We start from the raw sequence: 19,370 nt of genomic DNA, 5'->3' as shown, positions 1-19,370 counted from the left end.
CTTGTCTCTATATACAAGGAACTAATCCTCCAAGATCACACTGTCCCATGTTGTCCTTTCTCAAAGAAATTGCTATTCTCCCGTATTCACCTTGTACCTTCACCTCACATCTTTCTCTCTCGAGATTGGGAAGCCATGTACTCACCCCTTCAGCAAGTCACCTGTTCCTCTCCCTCTATCATACTTTCACACCCCACTATATCATACCCCACTCAGTTAAAGGGACTTGCGAGCATTTAGTGACCTCACCAGTGCTGGTGTCACTTAAAGAGCCCATACCCCACTCAGTTAAAGGGTCTTGCTAGCATTTAGTGACCTTACCATTGATGGTGTCACTGAAAGTGCCCCCAGGACTCACTGTAAAGTGGTTGGTGTTTTTTTTTGGGGGGGGGGCATCAAGCATCTGCCTGGAGGAAGTAGTGCCACCCTGGGTCAAGACGATGGCTGCTGAAAGACCCTATGTCTGGCAACAGGACTCTGCACCATGCCACACAAGCAGGAGAACCCAGTTATGGCTGTCAGACAATTTCTGTGACCACATCACCCCTAACATCTGGCCGCCTAACTCCCCAGACTGCAAATCTCTTAATTATTAAGTGTGGGGCACAGTTGAGTGAGAGACCAACAAAATTCCTTGTCACACCAAAAATGAACCGAAGGCAAGGATTACAGCAGCATTCACCAACTTAAACAAGGAGACTGTCCAGAAGAGTTGCAGGAGATTCCGAACTTGTCTGGAGGCCATGATTGAAGCCAATGGCAATTTTATTGAATAAATTTACTCTTTAGTATTTCAAGATATTTTTATGTAATTTTGGTATATATATCTGTTAAAATGAGATGTCAGTGTTATTTTCATTTTCGCATAATTTAGACGACAGTTTATTCACTGTACCATCCCTCTCTCCCTCTCTCTATATATATGTATGTATGTATGTATATATATATATGTATATATATATTCTTTTATTCTTTTTACTTGTTTCAGTCATTTGACTGTAGCCATGCCGGAGCAACACTTTTAGTCAAGCAAAATGACACCAGGACTTATTCTTTGTAAGCCTAGTACTTATTCTATTGGTCTCTTTTGCTGAACTGCTAAGTTACAGGGACGTAAACACACCAGCTATGGTTGTCAATGATGTTAGGGGGACAAACACAGACACCCAAACATAAATACACATGCACATATACATACATACGTACATACATACATGTATTAGTATGGATAATTCGGTTAACCGATACCTGGGTAGCAAATTCACGTCAGAAAAACTCGGTTGAAGCTACATGCCAAGGGCAGAGATCACGTGCTTTCGTGTGGAAATTTGTGTGTTTTTTTAATACAAATAAATGAAAGAATGGAGTTGAAAGGCGGCATAATGCAACCCTTATTCCTTCGGAATTAGGAATATGCAGCCTTCGAAACATATGTCGAGAATAAAGGAATTTTGTTAAATCGTCGTTCAACTCCATTCTTTCATTTATTTATATAATATATATATATATACGACGGCCCAAGGCTATAGCAGAAGATACTTGCCCAAGGTGCCTCACAGTTGGACTGAACCTGAAACCATGGGATTCGGAAGGAAACCTCTTAATAATTACAAAACAATTAAAAGTCAATGGGTGGCAAAAAACTTTCTATAGATCAGTGTATGTATGAGTGTGTGTGTGTGTGTGCATGCATGTATGTGTATGCGTGTACATGTTGTATCTTGTATGTCTGCATGTGTGTGTATGAGTGCGTGTGGTATATTGCCTTTTGTAGTGGTGTGAGTCTGTGTTATATAATACTGTGTGTGTGTTGTACATGTCTGTGCTTCTGTATGTGTATGTGTGCGTGTGTGTGTTTTTGCAAATGTGCTTTCATGTGTATATGCGTGTTTCTCTGTGTGTGTTTGTGTGTGTGTATATATGTTTGTGGGTATGTTTGTGCAAGTGTGTGCACACGTGTGTTTGTGCGAGTATGTGTGAGTGTTTGTATGAGTGTATATGTGTGTGTGGGTATGTTTGTGCACGTGTGTGCGTGTGTGTGTGTGTTTGTGTGTGTGTGTGTGTGTGTGTGTGTTAACCAAACATTAGAAGATGGTGTGTTCACGTCCTACTTAGTGTGGTGGAGTCTGTGAAACAGCCAGACTTACAACTTACATCCTCTGAAGAACACAAGGCTTCCATTTTCCCAGCTGTCAGTCAGAGGCGCAGCAAACTTGATGGAGCGGTCTCTTCTCACAAACACACATGTACGCAAGCACACGTATACATACACAACACACGTTCACACATACAGGCACTCACACTCATACATACATATATGCACACGTATACACACACATATTCAGACATGTAAGCACACATATATACGTAGAAACATACATATGTGTGTATATGTGGATGTATGTATACATATATACGTCTATGTATATGTCTATATATATCTACATGTGCTTTTATGTGTATAAGTATGTATATATGTGTATATATATCTTTCTCTCTCTCTCTCTCTCTCTCTCTCTCTCATTATATATAATATATATATATATATACATACAGATGTATATATTCATATGTATATGTGTAGCGTATTTATATATATTATATATATATATTGTGTGTGTGTATATATGTATATGTATATGTATATATAATATATCTATATATATATATATATATATATAAATAATATTATATATATATATATATATTATATATACATGTATATATATATATATATATTTATATATATATTATATATGTAAATATGTGATGCATATATAAGTGTATATGTGATGTGTGTGTGTGTGTTATGTTATTTTAAACATTATATGATTGTAGAGAAGACGAATATTGGTGAATAGTGGTGATGGTGGCCAGTAGTAGATTGGCCTGGTTTAACTCAGGTTTTAGATTATATTTTACATGTATTTAGGGTTTGATCTCAGGGAACGCCGTCACTCGTATATATTCACACACACACAACACACGAACATGTGCACACACACACACACACACATATAAAACTGTCCCGCGAATAAGAATGTGAAACTCTGAGTAACACTTTTTGTGATGCATTTGCAGCTTTATTAATAAACTATACACACACACACAGACAAACATATATATATCATCATCATAATCGTTGATGGTTTGACTGAGAACTGTTAAGCCGGGGGCTGCACTAGGTTCCGATCTGATTTGACAAGGTCTCTACAGCCCTTCCTAACACCTACCACTCCAAGAGTGTAGTGGGTGCTTTTTACATACCATACATGTGTGTGTGTGTATATATATATATATTGGGGGTATGAAATGTATTGGTGCCAAGAAGACCCAAAAGATGTTGGGTAATGCTAAGTAAGTGCTATGGATAGACCTTCGATAATGACCCTATATATATATATATATATATATATATATATATATATATATATATATATATATATATATATATATATATATATATTTATATGTATATGTATATGTATATGTATATATATGTATGTATGTATAGATATGTGCTGTGTCGTAAGAAGTTTGCTTCCTGACCACATGGTTCTGAGTTCAGTCCTGCTGCCCTGCACCTCGGGAAAATGTTTTCATCTATAGCTCTGGGCTGACCAAAACCTTTTGAGTGAATTTTGTCAATGGAAACTGAAAGAAGCCTGTTCATCAACATCATCATCATCATTTAACATCCGTTCTTGATGCTGACATATGTTGGACAGTTTGGCAGGAGCTGGCAAGTTGGAGCACTGCCTGGGCTTTATTTTGTCTGTTTTGGCATGGTTTCTACAGCTGGATGCTCTTCCCAGTCTTAAATTCTGCAGGTCTATGATACACAAGATGGGGCTAAAAAGTGATCCTTGATGAACTCCTACCTGTACACCAAATTCCTTGCTATACTCATTGCCAACTTTCATCTTACTGACATCATCCCTGTACATGATCTGAACAGTTCTCACCAACCACCCATCTATCCCTAGCTTCCACATTGCCCATCAGATAAGGGAACAGGGGACCCTGTCAAAGGCTTTCTCCATGTCAACAAAAGTCAAATACAGAGATTTATTTTTAGCTAAATACTTCTGAAGTTGCTTTGCCAGGGAGATGGCATCAGTAATGCCTCTTCCTGGCACAAGACCAAATTGCATCTCATCTAGGTGAACTCTGTTCTTAATTAATTGAGCTATGACACTTTCAGTAAATTTTATCACCTGGTCCAACAATTTGATACCTCTGTAATTATTTCTGTCTAATACGCCACTTTTATCTTTGTAGCAGTTGACTATAATGTGGCTAAACCAGTCATTGGGTATGACTCTCTCCTGGACAACCTGATTAACTACACACATGACTAGACCATATCCTACTTCGACAGATATTTTAAGCATCTCAGCTGTGATACCTGATGGGCCAGGGGCTTTCCCTGCCTTCATATTCTTAATTGCCATATCTACTGAGCTACTGTTAAAATGGATATCTGGTCCATCTTTTGGGCCCATGTTAGGCAGGCTCTCCTCTCATGCATTCTCTACATTTTCGAACTCCACCCGTCTAACACCCATGGACATATTTACAAAGTCAGAAAACAGCACAGCTCCCATGACTTTAGGAAACATTTTTTCACGCTGAGAGTTGCTGAAGCATGGAACAAACTGCCGGCATCAGTTGTTAGTTGTCGGAGCACTGCATCCTTCAAAACTTCCATGCTTTCTGAAATTCGCCAACACTACACCTGATTTTTCTCCCCTCCATACACACACAAGCATGTATCTGACTCATACATTGTTCGCTTTCCAGACATTTGTACATTACTGCATATACTCTATACGCACTTTCTGACAAGTTGTGGTGCACCTGAGCACTGTATACAATAATTTCATTATTATTATTATTTAGCAACCTCCTTCTTTGCAGAATCATTACCTGCAAGTGAACCATTATCTATAAGTACACACTTTTCTGCTATATATATATATAAGGTGCCACACAGTGGGACTGAACCCAGAACCATGTGGTTGGTAAGCAAGCTACTTACCACACAGCCACTCCTACACCTTATATATATATATATATTCTTTTATTCTTTTACTTGTTTCAGTCATTTACTTGTTTCACTCACAACAACACTTCCAACAGACGTGGGGAGCAAGGACTGTCCCCTACATTCATAACTGCACCCCACCCCCACGTTCCTCCCACCCATTCCACACAAAGCTATTCTCCCAACCATTCTCTCCCCCACCACACACCATCACTAGAACCCTTTAAATAACTGCCTGCCCCCACTCCTCCCTGCATGACATACTGCTGTAGGTCAGGTCACAGGGAAACCTTGCTACTGCAGGGTAGCAGGGAGGGGAGAGGAGATGAGGGGGTGAGTGGGGGGACCTTATTCAATCAAATTGACCCTCTTGTTCACATGACATTTCTACTTCCCCAAACATATGAGTAACTTACACACACACTTAAACCTACACATACAGACACGTGCACACACACACACACACACACTCACTCACTCACTCACACACACACACACACACTCACTCACACATAAACATACGCAAGACATATGGTCACATACACACACACACCCTTAAACACACACATGCACAGACACACACAGACATACATACAAACACACATACACTTAAACACACACACACACTTAAACCTACACATACAGACATGTGCACACACACACTCACACACACACACACTTAAATATGCACAAGACATGTGGTCACATACACACACACACACCCTTAAACACACACATGCACAGACACACACAAACATACATACAAACACACACACACACTTAAACACACACACACACGCTTAATCACACACATACTATCATACACAAACACATACACACTATCATACACACCCACTTAAACGCACACATTTAAACACACGCACGCACACACACATGTACATGCATACATGCACACCCACATATACAAGTATACATTGGTACAACACACATAGAATTATATCTACAATAGCAAGAGCCCCAACCCCTGCCCCACTTACATTTTCCATGTAATTTTTATGTGGTGCACATACATGGATGCACATGCTGCATTATAATGAGAATGTATATATGCATGGTAGGTGCAGGAGTGGCTGTGTGGTAAGAAGCTTGCTTACCAATCACATGGTTCTGGGTTCAGTACCACTGTGTGGCACCTTGGGCAAGTGTCTTCTACTGTAGTCTTGGGCCGACCAAAGCCTTGTGAGTGGATTTGGTAGACGGAAACTGAAAGAAGTCTATCTTATATATATATATATATATATCATCATCATCATCATCATCATCATCATTTAACGTCTGCTTTCCATGCTGGCATGGGTTGGACAGTTCATCTGGGGTCTGGGAAGCCAGAAGGCTGCACCAGGCCCAGTCTGATCTGGCAGTGTTTCTACAGCTGGATGCCGTTCCTAATGCCAACCACTCCGTGAGTGTAGTCGGTGCTTTTTACATGCCACCAGCACAGGTGCCAGATGAGGCTGGCAAATGGCCATGATCGGATGGTGCTTTTTACATGCCACCGGCACGGGGACCAGACGAAGCTGGCAACGGCCATGGTCGGATGGTGCTTTTTACGTAGCACCGGCACGGAGGCCAGGCGGGTGGCGCTGGCTACGGCCATGTTCAGATGGTTCTCTTATGTGCCACCAGCACTGGTATCACAGCTACAAATTCCATTGATGTTGATAGATTAAATATATATATATATATAGTTAATCCAAACATGAAAACACAAAGAGAAAACACAACAACGCGAGGACGTGGAACAAGTATAGTATTATTGGACGCTCAGGAAAGGAAAGAAAGAAGGAGGATCTAACGTTTCAAGCGGAGCTCTTTGTCAGAAACATAGAAAAGGAAAGGTCCAAGGAAGGGAAGATGGAGAAAGAAAATCACCAACGATACACACACGGTCACATGTATGTATGTATGTATGTATGTATGTATGTATGTATTTGCAAGATCCTAGCCAGGTGAAAGGTGACACAGAGATGGAATAGTGAGGCAGACAGAGCCATAAAAACGAAGAGGTAAACTTCAAACAGACTGGAAGTATTTCTCTATACTTATCTAAGGGAGAAGAAAAAAATTCAGAGGGCCATTCATATTCTGTGATGTGAGGATCAGATGTCTGCATTATCACGAATTGCAAGATTGAGTGATCAAGAATATTAATATGTCTCTACCTCTAGAACACTCCGTCGGTTACGACGACGAGGGTTCCGGTTGATCTGAATCAACGGAACAGCCTGCTCGTGAAATTAACGTGTAAGTGGCTGAGCACTCCACAGACACGTGCACCCTTACCGTAGTTCTTTGGGGATATTCAGCGTGACACAGAGAGTGACAAGGCCGGCCCTTTGAAATACAGTTACAACAGAAACAGGAAGTAAGAGAGAGAGAAATTTGTGGTGAAAGAGTACAGCAGGGATCACCACCATCCCCTGCCGGAGCCTTGTGGAGCTTTTAGGTGTTTTCGCTCAATAAACACTCACAACGCCCGGTCTGGGAATCGAAACCGCGATCCTATGACCGCGAGTTCACTGCCCTAACCACTGGGCCATTGCACCTCCACTATCAATATGTCACTGGGGAGAAGAGAATACAAAATAATGATGATGTTCTTGCTAGTGATAGCAAACATGGCATTGCTATGGTTTTTGTGTGGAAGGGCAGTTCTTGTCCCTCAGAGTTAATCAGTCACGTGTCACCATCACTCAGGCCTATCTGGTCACTCCTCCTCTGATCACCCACATAATGTGTGTTTAGCTACCAATGGTCAACACTAACCACTATAACCATTCCTTTCTCCCCACCCTGTACAACATCCCTCTGTAGATTTCTTCTGTTCATGTTTTCCCCACAGATATACGTGAATACCACCAACCACCCAGCCACCCAGCCACCCAACAACCCAGCTACCCAGCAACCCAGCAACCCAGCTACTCAGCCACCCAGCTACCCAACCACCTAGCCATCCAGTCACCCAGCCACCCAGCCACCCAACAACCCAGCCATCCAACAACCCAGCCATCCAATCACCCAGCCACCCAGCCACCCAGCTACCCAACAACCCACCTATCCAACCACCCAGCCACCTAACAACCCAGCCACCCAACAACTCAACCACCCAGCCACCCAGGCACCCAGCCACCCATCAACCCGGCTACCCAACCACTCAGTCACATTGATCTCTCAACCAAATTCCACTCACAAGACATTTGGCAACCGTGAGACTACAGCAAACCACACCCAGGGTGTTGTGCATTGGAAGAGAACCCCAGACCTTGCAGTTGAGAATCAAACTTCCCAACCACACGGCGACATGTTTAGTTTTATATTTTACTGAAAGGGAATTTAAAACAAATTTGTTTCCCCCAACTCCACCACTCCACCACCCCCATTCTATTCCGCCTCCTCCTCCTCTACTCTGCCCTACCCCCTCTACCACCCTCCACCCTCTCAATTTGTAAAAAACAAAAAAAAAATATTTCTCATGATATACGGGAATTTTAATGATTCCCCCACAGTAAAGGCAGAGTTTAAATACACCACCATCGCTACCACCACAACCACAACCACCACCACCACCACCACCACCACCAATAACAACAACTACTACATAAACTCAGCACTTCTACCAATGTTATCATCATCACCACCACCACCACCACCACCATCATAGCTACAACCACCTACCCTCTTCATCATTATCATCAGTATCTTCAGTACCAGAACCACAACCAACACCACTACAACTACCAACACTACAACCACTAACAGGGTGAATACCACCAACACTGCTACTGCTGCCACCACTGCTACCGCTGCTGCTGCTGCCACTGCCGGTATGGCAATCATCACCATCACCACTTTCACCAGCATCACCAACACCACTGCTGGCGCCAAAACCACCATCGTGGACTACAACAACAAGAAAAAGACACCACCACTACCACCACTATCACCACCGTCGCCGCCGTCACTATATTACCATGTAATGTCAGCTCATCTGTCAAACACTTGTGAATATTTGGCAATTTAACACTCAAGATGGATGCACTCACACCTTCCCTCCCACCTCCTGCTACTTCTTAGCAAAATACACACACACACACACATACATACACACATACATACATATACATACATACACACATACATACATACATACACACACACATACACACATACATACATACATACATACATACATATATGTACATATATACATGCATACATACACATATATATGTATATGTACATACATATGTACATGCACATACATACATAAATACATACATAAATACATACATACATACATACATACATACATACACGTATATGTAAATATATACATGCATACATACATATATGTACATGCACATACATACATACTTGTATATGTACATACATATGTACATGCATACAGTTATGTATATATTATCTAACTGGCTGTCTATCTATCATTCTACACATACACACACACACACATATATATATATATATACACATGTATATATGCATGCACACACACACATACATACATACATACATACCTGTAGATACACATAGACATACATGCATACATATACACGCACACATACACACACTGATACATATATGAAAAGTGAATGAGTTTCTATCAGTTTCAATGATGGTTATTTCTTGTTATTCAATCAACAGACCTACTCACTCAATAAACTGCTAAGTGGCTGAGTATTCCGTGTGTGTGTGTGCACAGGTACTGAACAAAATAGTGAAAACCTCACTTTTTATTTCCCCGTTTTTCTCTATTAGCAAGATGAAAAATGCAAAACTGTTCTAGTTTATACATGGGCCCACATGCGTTTATACATGGGTCCACACGTGTTGTATGCCTTGTACTTCATGATATAGAGCTCTGTATTAATTTTTTTGTTTTGCAGATATTCATTTGGTGACCCTGATGGTGCTGGTGCCACATAAAAAGCATCCAGTCCACACTGTGTAGTGGTTGGCATTTGGAAGGGCATCAGCTGTAAAAAAACCATGCCAAAACTGACCTCAACTGAGCTGGTGCCACATAAAAAGCATCCAGCCCACACTGTGTAGTGGTTGGCATTTGGAAGAGCATCCAGCTGTGAAACAACCATGCCAAAACTGACCTTACCTGAGCTGGTGCCACGTAAAAGGCATCCAGTCCACACTGTGTAGTGGTTGGCATTTGGAAGGGCATCCAGCTGTAAAAACCCTGCCAAAACTGACCTTACCTGAGCTGGTGCCACATAAAAAGCATCCAGTCCACACTGTGTAGTGGTTGGCATTTGGAAGGGCATCCAGCTGTAAAAAGCCATGCTGAAACTGAACTCACCTGAGCTGGTGCCACATAAAAAGCACTCAGTCCACTTTATGGGGTGGTTATTACATGGAAGGGCATCCACCCCATAAAAACCCTGCCAAAACAGACAGAGTAGCCTGGTGTAGTCTTCTACCTGGTCGGCTCTTGTCAAACCTTCCAACCCATGCCAGCATGGAAGACAGACGTCAAATGATGATGATGATGGTGATGACGCTGATGACGATGATGATGATGATGATGACGACGACGACGACGATGATGATGGTGATGATGGTGGTGGTGATAATGATGATGGTGATGATGATAATGACAACAACGACAATAATGATGGTAATGATGGTGGTGGTGATGATGATGATGATGATGAGGGGACGGGATAAACTACCTGCATCAACTTACTATAAAAGCAGGTAGTAATTTTACCTTGTGCTTATTCTTAGTGCAAGTTTCGAAGAGTGCAGTTCGATTTTAACAGTTATTTTTTCAAAGCTATAATGGAAGCGACAAAGGAGCATATTTTGCTTTATGAGTTCAATAAAAGCAACAACGCAACCAAAAGTGTGAGGAATATTAATGCAGTATATGGGGATCAGACAATAAGCATAAGCCAGTGTCAACAGTGGTTCTAGGAATTCCAAGTTGGAATTTCCTGTCCCTTCCATGTTTTCCTCAAAGACGTGGTGGGAACAGGTGGAGGTGGAGTTTGGGAGTGTTGGCTTGAGAAGGGAGGGTGCTCAAAACCAGGCAAGATGGTGAGATGATGTGAGGGCTGTTGCTATGGCATTGAAGTAGATCCAACCACCCTCATTATCGGGAACAAAACCCAGATTTAAAACACTGGAAATACACACACAATAGGTGTAGGAGTGGCTGTGTGGTAAGTAGCTTGCTTACGAACCACATGGTTTTGGGTTCAGTCCAACTGCTTTGCACTTTGGGCAAGTGTCTTCTACTATAGCCTCGGGCCGACCAAAGCCCTATGAGTGGATTTGGTAGACGGAAACTGAAATGAAGCCCATCGTATATATGTATATATATATATACGTATGTGTGTTTGTGTGTCTGTGTTTGTCCCCCCAACATCGCTTGACAACCGATGCTGGTGTGTTTACGTCCCCGTAACTTAGTGGTTCGGCAAAAGAGACCGATAGAATAAGTACTAGGCTTACAAAGAATATGTCCTGGGGTCGATTTGGTTGACTAAAGGCGGTGCTCCAGCATGGCCACAGTCAAATGACTGAAACAAGTAAAAGAGTAAAAGAGTACACTGAAGACAGTGGGTAGGGAAGGGATATACACCATCACCCCCAGGCTAAAAAAAGGTTTTCATCCACGTAAGGTGTTGTTATCTGTTTGGTGAGATACAGAAGGTTACATCCACTTTGAACTTTTAAATGCAAACCAAACAATAACAAAAAAGATCTGCTGCAAGGAGCTGAAGTGGCTTAAGTCAGCACTAGAAGAAAAACGGACCATCTTTGGTTTCATGATGAAAGGTGTTCTTCAATCAGGATAATGCTCAGCCACATACAGCAAGGATGACATTCCAAAGGGTGGAGCAGTCTGAATGGGAAACGATGCCCCACCCACCATATTCGCTGGACATTGCCCCATCCGGTTATCATTTATTCTGCAGTCTTCAAAAATATGAATTCTGTAGACAAGGTGAGAACAGTACTGGAGGAGTATTTTCTGTCACGGACAAGTGAATTTTGGAAGAGGGGCCTTGCAAGTCTACCAGATAGATGGAAGAGCATTGGGGAAAATGAAGGAGAGTATATTTTAGATTAAAAAAAGAAATCTGTTTATCTTAATTTTGAATAACAAAAGAAGTATTAAAAAAACTGCTTTATTTATGGGATGACCCAATAGATAGATAGATAGGTAGATAGATAGAGAGAGAGAGATATATATATATATAAATGCACACGTGCACACATGCACATGCACACACACACACAAACTCATACACACATACACACATACACACAAGTACACAGACACACATCTAAAGCCATTTGCAATAAGATGTGTCTTCCTTCCCTCCTTCAATGATAGACTAACTCCTCACTGCCTCTGCCACCACCACCACCACCACCATCACAACCACCATCACAACCACCACCACCACCACCGCTACCATCACAACCACCACCACCACCACCACCACCACCACAACTACCACCACCGCCACCATCACAACCACCACCACCACCACCACCGCCACCATCACAACCACCACCACCACCACCACCGCCACCACCATCACAACCACCACCACCACCACAACCACTACCATCACAACCACCACCATCATTATCCCTTCTACCACAACTGCCTCTACCCCCCCACCACCACAATCACCCCCACCACCACCAACACCAACACCACCACCATTACCACCACCTCTAATGCAACTGCTTTCCCCACCATTCTCCCCCCCCACCTCGAAACATCACTGTACTTCCTTCTTCCTCACTCCACTTTCTCCTGAATTCTCTCTGACAGAAGACAACAGACCCAGCCATTGACAATTCACACATCCATCACACACCCTCTCTCTCTCACATAAGCACAAACACACACACACTCTCTCTCTCTCACATAAGCACAAACACACACACACTCTCTCTCTCTTTCTCTGTCAATCAGTCTGTCTGTTTGTCACTCATCCTCCATACTCCACACTCACATACACACACACATACATACACACAGACACACACATACATACATACAGTGGTCATCTGAAGAGTGGGTGAGTTGAATTTTTACCTTTTTGGGGTTTTTCTGGCCCTATCTTAAGCCTTATTCTTTTCTTTTTTAAATATTTCTTACTTTGTGTGTTTCATAGGTGAGAGTCATGGTTAGACAAGTACTTTTTATGCATGTTACTTTGAAGAAATATATGCAATGACAGATACATTCATGGACACAAACACATATACATATACATACATACAAACATACATACATACATATATACATACATACATACATATATATATATATATATATATTTATACACACACACACACACACACATATTCATACACATGCTTACAAACACCTGCACTCACACATGCAGATACACAAACACATACAGTCATGAACACAAATGCATATAATACACACACACACCACGTCGGTGCACACTTGGCCAGGTAGTGAGAAATTTGCGTCCCAACCACATGGTTCTGGGTTCAGTCCCACTTTGTAGAATCTTGGGCAAGTGTCTGACGAAAGCCTTGTAAGTGGATCTGGTAGATGGAAACTGAAAGAAGCCCGTCATATCTTCGTTTAGCGTCCACTTTCCATGCTAGCATGGGTTGGACGGTTCAACTGGGGTCTAGGAAGCCAGAAGGCTGCACCAGGCCCAGTCTGATATATATATATATATATATCAATGTAACTATATATAACTATATATTTATATATATATAGTTGTAGTTATGTTAAACTGTCATATGTCCAAATTTGGCGTTTTTTTTTCAATATTTATATTTGCTTGCAATAGCCGGTTCTTTTGGTCAAACTATCGTATCTCCAGTTGCTTCAGATGCCAAGATATGAAAAGTTGTCAAAGTGTAGTACAACGGTTTTGCTATGGAATGGTGAAACTATTTTTTCATTTTCTCAAAATGCAATGTTTTAGACTTACAACACTTTTACATTGCAGCAATGATCTGTGTATATATATCATATATATTTATGTGTGTGTGTGTGTGTCTTTGTATCTGTGTTTGTCCCCTTCTACCACTTGAGAAACAGTGTTGATGTGTTTACATCCCCGTAACTTAATGGTTTGGCTTAAAAAAAAAAAGGACTGGCGTTGATTCATTTGACTAAAATCTCTTCAAGGTGGGGCCCCAGCATGGCCACAGTCTAATGACTGAAACAAGTAAAAGAATAAAAGATAAACAAAACATACATACACAAACACATGTATACAGGCATTACCCACACACGTACACACATGCACACAGACACACACACATATACATACACGCACACACACATGCACACAGACACACACACACACACACACACATATACACACACACATCTGTGTGGTTAAGAAACTTGCTTTAGAATCCCACAGGTTCACATTGTTTTCAACTCTAGGCACAAGGCCCGAAATTTTTGTGGAGGAGGAGGTGGCTAGTCAATTAGATCGATCCCAGTACACAACTGGTACTTAATTTATCGACTCCTAAAGGATGAAAGGCAGAGTTGACCTCGGTGGAATTTGAACTCAGAACGTAAAGACAGACGAAACACCACTAAGCATTTTGCCCTGTGTGCTAATGTTTCTGCCAGCTCACTGTCTTCGCCAGCTCGCTACCTCAACAAGTTCGCAGTCATTCCCACTGCATGGGACCTGGGCCTCTGCCTTGTGAGTGAATTTGGTAGATGGAAATTGTACAGAAGCTTCTTATGTGTGTATGTATATATATATGACTTTGCCTTTCATCCTTTCGGGGTTGATAAATAAAGTACCAGTTTCGCACTGGGGTCGATGTAATCGACTTAATCCCTTTGTCTGCCCTTGTTTGTCCCCTGTATGTTTAGCCCCTTGTGAGCAATAAAGAAATATATATATATATATATATTTAGTGAGGGAAGAAATGGAGCTGAACGAAGATTTTACAAAATTCCTTTTTATTATTTTCTACACATGTTTCAAAGGCTGCAATTTCCCTAATTCGGATTGAATAAGGAGACCATTTTGCAGCTTTCTCTTCAGGAAAATCCAGGAATTTAAATCTCCAAAACAAATGCGCAGCAAGCTTTTCAAACTTGCTGCGCATTTGTTTTGGAGATTTAAATTCCTGGATTTTCCTGAAGAGAAAGCTGCAAAATGGTCTCCTTATTCAATCCGAATTAGGGAATTTGCAGCCTTTGAAACATGTGTAGAAAATAATAAAAAGGAATTTTGTAAAATCTTCGTTCAGCTCCATTTCTTCCCTCACTAAATATATAAAACTTCAATTATCCGCACTAAGGCACGGTTGCGATACCCCATGGTCGTAACCTCAACCGTGATTTTTCTGTTGTGATTTTTGCTACCCAGGTATCGGTTATAATTTGAATAATCCGTAACAAGATAATTCATTTATCCATTTCAATATATATATATATATATATATATATATATATACACACATACACATACATATGTACAGATAGATAGATAAATAGATAGATAGACAGATGTGTGTGTGTGTGTTTGTACAGTGAGTGTCTCTCACACACCACCTGACAACATAACCAGTGTTGGTTTAATTACATCCATTTAACTTTGTGGATTGGCAATAGAAACTGATGGAATAAGTACCAGTGATTAAAAGTATGTACAGAGGTTGTCTCGTTCAACCTAAACTCTTCAAGGCAGTGCTCCAGCATGACTGAAACAAGTATCATATGTATACCTATCTATCTAGCTAGCTTGGTAGCTATCTGTATCTTCATGTGTGTGTGTGCATGTATATTATATATATATATATATATATATATATATATATATAAATATATAAATATATGTATATATGTATATATGTATATATATATATATGTATGTATATATATATATATATGTACATATATATGTGTGTGTGTATATATATGTGTGTGTGTGCGTATATATATATATATATATACATACATATATATATATATAATATATATATACATACATGCACACACATAAATAAATAAATGTGTGTGTGTGTATGTGTATCTGTATATATATATATATATATATACTTATACATATACATACATATATATATACACACATTACATAAATGTGTGTGTGTGTGTGTAATCAAATATTTTAATAACCGTTTGACTCAGCTGCACATGACTTAAAGATTTGCGGATGCGGAGGACGAACCTGTCTCATCAAATATCGGAAGATGTGCCTGCAGCTGATGGGATGGTTTCATCCTATACACCCACAAAGCTTTAAATGACATATGGAACCAAATCAAGGAGTTATTAAAAAAATATATTTCTTACTGAGTGTAGCTGTGTGGCAAGAAGCTTGCTTCCCAACTACATGGTTCAGGGTTCAGTCCCACTGCATGACAAGTGTCTTGGGCAAGTGTCTTCTACTGTAACCTTGGGCCAACCAAAGGTTTGTGAGTGGATTTGGTAAACAGAAACTGAAAGAAGCCCATCGTATATATATATTTATGTGACCGCGTGAGTACCGTTGGCGATTTTCTTTCCTCCATCTTCCCTTCTCTGGATCTTTCCTTTTCCTATGTTTCTGACAAAGAGCTCCGCCCGAAACGTAAAACCCTCCTTCTTCCCTTCCTTCCTTAGCGTCCAATAATACTATATTTGTTCCACATCCTCGCGTTGTTGTGTTTTCTCTTTGTGTTTTCATGTTTGGATTAACTTTATACATATATATACATATTTGTGTTTGTCCCTCCACCATCAGTTGACAGCCGATGTTGGTGTGTTCACATCCCCATAACTTACCGCTTTGGCAAAAGAGACCAATAGAATAAATATCAGACTTACGAAGAATAAGTCCAGGGGTCGATTTGTTCAACAAAAGGTGGTGCTCCAGCAGGGCCACAGTCACATGACTGAAATAAGTAAAAGTAAAAGAATAAACATTTGAGTGCCATTTCCTTTTGTTTGTCCACTCACTTGTGTGTGTGTGGGTGGGTGTACGTATATATATATATATATATATATATATATGAATTTGTTTTGTAAGATTCCTCATGTGAAACCATGTATTGAAACAGATCTTGTTATATTTTGGGATGGTCATTTTTGGGTTTTTTCCAGATATACACATGCACCATATATTTGTTCATCACTTCTTTATTCTTCTTATTTTATCTTATGTTCATTGTCTGGAAATCTTTCGTCACACATCTGCGACCTCTTCTGTATGCATGTAGTATATGTACATGTGTATATATGTATATATATCATTTCCCATGCTGGACTGCTAAAATCTACAATTTTTTTTTTTCATTCTCACTCTGTTTATTTTCTCTTATTTCTTTCTGTTGAAGAGCATAAGCTCGAAATGTAAAAGACATTTTCATTTTCCCAAGTGTTATTTATACACCAGTCTTCACCTTTTGTTTTTCTATAAATTTCAACTAAATATGTGTATATATATATATATATATACATATATATATTATATATACATATATATATATAATATATATATATATATATATATATATGTATACACATATATATATACATATATAGATATATATATACATACACACACACATATATTTATATATATATATATATATATATATATATATATATATATATATATATATATATATATATATATATATATATATACATATATATATATATATATATATACATATATATATACATATATATACATATACATATATATATATTATATGTAGAAAAATACAAACTGGGACAAGAACGTAAAACATTTAGAAGACGATACAAAAAACATGGACGGGACATTCGAAGCCTTCAATCTTCAGTCAAGAACTGGATCATCCTAGCAATTTCGGCTGATTAATCTTGAGATTGCTCCAATCTGGCCAGCCCCAAAGGAAAATCTAAGCCAAGCGCATTAGATTCCTTGGAAGAAAGCCTCGAATGTATACAAAACAAGGACGGAAAACCGGACGATGTTACATGAATAAAAATACAAAAATACATAAAAACAATAATGATAATAATACTAATAATAATAATATTATTTAGATTTTCCTTTGGGGCTGGCCAGATCGGAGCAATCTCAAGATTAATCAGCCAAAATTGCTAGGATGATCCGGTTCTTGACTGAAGATTGAAGGCTTTGAATGTTCCGTCCGTGTTTTTTGTATCGTCTTCTAAATGTTTTACGTTCTTGTCCCAGTTTGTATTTTTCTACATATAATATATATAGCAGCGTCCGTACCTTCTTTGGCCTTATGTAAGTACATATATATATATATATATATATAATTTATTCTCAAACGCAGGATAATGCTAATAATATAGCATCCTTATATAGCAGAAAAGTCTATCAGTGGTCAGCCATGAAACTAGAACTCACATCTCTTTGATTACGCATCAAGTGCTTTATCATTAAGCTAAACTGCCCCAACGACAAATTCTTCTGCAAAATATGGATGGTTTATCATGTTTATGCTATATTATTAGCTTTATCCACACACACACACACACACACATATACACATGTTGGTCTATGGGATTACCTTAGGTTTCTCGTTAAAACGGATTTAGCTTTATGGCATATCATCAGATCACAAAACCTGTTGGCCCAAAACCTCGAGGCAATCCCATAGACCAGCCTTCCTCATTTTTAATATATACTGCTCCATATCTTAGAGTGTGCTTCTTCTTTTGGATTTATGTTTTTTACAGACCACCACCACCACCACCACCACCACCACCACTAAAATGTATCGAATTCCTAAAGGAAGGTGACAAAGCCCTCACAATGAAAGCAAAGTCAGGGGGGTCCCATTTTCTGTTTCGTTTTCAGCCTCAGACCACGGGGCAGATTTGCCTGAAGGGCAGATTTGTCTTCCCAGAGGAGATAGTGGTAACATCACTCTGATCAGACACATTCCAACCAATCATTGCAGTTGAACACAGCACCCTAAGAGAACAGATTCAATATTTTCCACCAGGTAAAAAAACAAAAAAGAAACAAATATCAGAGCTTAGTTAACAAAACCTTGGTCAAAAGATGACACGTGGCCTTGTTCACCATTGAAGTTGACTGCTGTGGCGTTCTAACTGGATCAGAGCATCATTTCCTACAGAAGATAGATCTGGAATGCAGACAACTGAGAAAAAGCCATCAAAGAGATAGGCAGAGCAGCTAAAACAAGGGCAAGGTGGCCATGCTTAATGAGGCACTGCTAGTGGAACTCTTCTGCCAGTGAAGACTAGTTCAGTCATCACTACCCCACTCAGGCAAAGCATATGGGTTAA

The 19,370-nt window shown here is 39.8% G+C and overlaps 1 protein-coding gene across 2 annotated transcripts in view; it reads left to right on the top strand.

Annotated features, from left to right (window-relative positions):
* The first annotated feature begins 13,084 nt into the window (after nt 1-13,084).
* Nucleotides 13,085-19,370, top strand: part of LOC115221720 (trypsin-like) — a 54,032-nt gene continuing 47,746 nt past the window's right edge. The window contains exon 1 of one of the 2 annotated variants that reach the window (XM_036511027.1): nt 13,085-13,143. The gene's annotated coding sequence lies outside the window, so the exon portion shown is untranslated. The remainder of the gene's footprint in view (nt 13,144-19,370) is intronic. The other variant, XM_029791931.2, reaches the window with a different exon arrangement.

This window comes from Octopus sinensis, linkage group LG18, assembly GCF_006345805.1.
Source record: "Octopus sinensis linkage group LG18, ASM634580v1, whole genome shotgun sequence".
Taxonomy (NCBI): domain Eukaryota; kingdom Metazoa; phylum Mollusca; class Cephalopoda; order Octopoda; family Octopodidae; genus Octopus; species Octopus sinensis.
The sequence above is the reverse complement of the archived record's forward strand: the minus strand, read 5'-3'. Positions and strand labels throughout refer to the sequence as shown.